The sequence below is a fragment of the Marmota marmota genome, unplaced genomic scaffold (assembly GCF_001458135.2).
Source record: "Marmota marmota marmota unplaced genomic scaffold, marMar, whole genome shotgun sequence".
Classification (NCBI taxonomy): domain Eukaryota; kingdom Metazoa; phylum Chordata; class Mammalia; order Rodentia; family Sciuridae; genus Marmota; species Marmota marmota.
The window spans coordinates 16,045,805-16,048,077 of NW_025999982.1; the positions used below are offsets into that span (position 1 = coordinate 16,045,805).

General features: G+C 33.3%; 1 long non-coding RNA gene across 1 annotated transcript in view; it reads right to left on the reverse strand.

Annotated features, from left to right (window-relative positions):
• The window catches only part of LOC125617523, a 13,857-nt gene extending 12,168 nt beyond the window's left edge, over positions 1-1,689 (reverse strand). The window contains exon 1 of the long non-coding RNA XR_007348565.1: positions 1,543-1,689. This is a non-coding gene — a long non-coding RNA (uncharacterized LOC125617523). The remainder of the gene's footprint in view (positions 1-1,542) is intronic.
• Positions 1,690-2,273: the final 584 nt, after the last annotated feature.

A 2,273-nucleotide genomic window follows, 5' to 3' on the forward strand; every position in this document is an offset into this window, starting at 1 on the left:
TTGGTTTTTTTTTTTTTTTTTTTTTTTAGAAACTTCCTCCATTCCATTTTTGATGCACTTTAACTTGCAAAACGTGAAAGCATTCTTTCTCTCCCAGTGAACTTTAACGGCACCTATGTCAGCCACTGCCTCTCAGACACTCTTTAAGGACCTGTTGTCCTTCAGACATCTTCCACTTGACTTTGATTGTGGGTATCTTTCACATCAGTTTTTTAGTTCTTGATATTTGAATCATTGAACAAATTAAAACAGCGTCTCAAATGAGCCTCCTATTACAAGGGCAAGAAAGGAGGCATTCATCATCCACACATTTGTTCCTGAAATTTATTGAAGATACACTCTGGTTTTGTCCCTAGAACAGAGGAACAGGAGTTGGCCTTGGTAAAAATGCTGCTTCCTCCCACAGAATAAAAAGAAAGAAGTAAACGATGGCTATAGATAGAGATGGTTTATAAATTTGGTGATACTTTAAACTGATTTTTACTCCCATCCAAAACATTTTCACTGCCAACTACTTATGACAAAGGAAATTAAAATATTATCAATTGCACAGGATGAGATCTTGGCAGGAAAGTTGCAGCAAATAGAAATAAAGCTATTGTAACAATTTTTGACCACAAAAATGCTATTGATGTTGGTTGAGATCAACTATATTGTAAAGCATAATCATTAACTCAGTCTTTTTCTTACTGCAGTGCAAAAATAAAGTAAATTGGGAAAATTGAAAGCTACTTTTTTATTTTTGCTAAAAGTCAGCATGTGAGGGATTATCAGTTTACTATCCTCAACCAAGATCTTTAGGATTGCAAACTGATATTCTTCTAATTTGCATTGTACCTCTCTAAGGAACAATTAAGAGAAAACATTTGTAATGTACAACTGATGTCTAGTACATTGTGCAGTGATACTCAGAGAGACTTATTATGTATTCAACATGGTCTATGATGGGGCACTCTTTATATCTTGCTATGCTTTATTTGTGTTTGGCTAAAAAATAGAAGGAATAAAATTCACTACATTGTGCATGCTGAAGAATATTTAATATTTTCAGGGTATAATGTGTTTGCACAGATGCATGAGATATTTCAGTAAGCAGTAAAGAAAAAAAAACAACTTAAGTCTCTGAAGTCTCTGGCATGTGAATGACAAAGGAAAAACTTTTCTCCTCTTCCAAAGAGAAAATTCATAGAATTATGAAATTTAAAACCTTTAGAATGTCATTAAAACTGTTTTCTTGTCAGAACCTGCCTAAGACTTCAGATTGCAAGAAAGGAATAATTTAGAATCATCTCAGAGATGTCTCAAATCACGCCTCCAACACACAGACAGGAATAAACATTCCAGTATGTGCTATGACTCTCAACTCTTTGATAAGCTGTAGTACCTACTTCTAACATCATTCAAAGGCAGAAATGCAATTAAGAACATAGACTCAATAGCAGCAGTGCCCAGGTTTGCATTCTGCCCTGCAAACTCATAACTATAGGACATTTCTATCCTTCAATTCTTTCATATGTCAAATAGAGACATTAATGCCCTTACCTTGGAGAGTTGCTGGGGATCAAACTGGAACAGAGAATGATATATACCAAATGCTTTCTAAAAAAAAAAAAAATTAACCCTTAGTATTACTGATGGCTCATCACCAATATCCTTGTGCTACCTTTTTCCTTTTCTTGTATTTATACTTCATGCTAAATTATCCCTCACATCGTCAAGTCAGTGTCTTTGTTAACCCCTTTAAAGTCAATGCACATGATAGGTATTCAGTAAAATTTTTTCAAACAATACAAAAACATTTGTATTCAGAAACATCACATTTAATAACTGTATTGTGTCTTGATCAAAAGTGACAAAAATAGTTTATCCACAAAGAGGCAAGTTCACTATCAAAGAGACTCTAAAACGATTGAAGGAATATAGTCTAAATCATAAAAAACAGTCACTTGAAAAGGCCAAATGATAAAGGAGGCAAGTCAAAGAACCAAGAAAACCGAGTATGAGAATTTTTGTGAACTTACAGTAATAAAATATAGCAGGATTTGTTGTTGTTGGTTGATTGGTTTGGGCTTTTTATTTTTTATTTTTTTGCTTTAGCTTTCTGCTTGATCATAAGTTTAAGGAAAGGGAACTTAAAGCAGAAAGTAAGCCCTTTACACTGAAAAATTTCTACATTGAGAATAATCCAATAAACTCTGAAAGAAAGTTAGTCAATTCCTTTGAAAGAATTTTGGAAGAAAATTGCTCCAAATCTCTGAAAAGTATTGTCATTT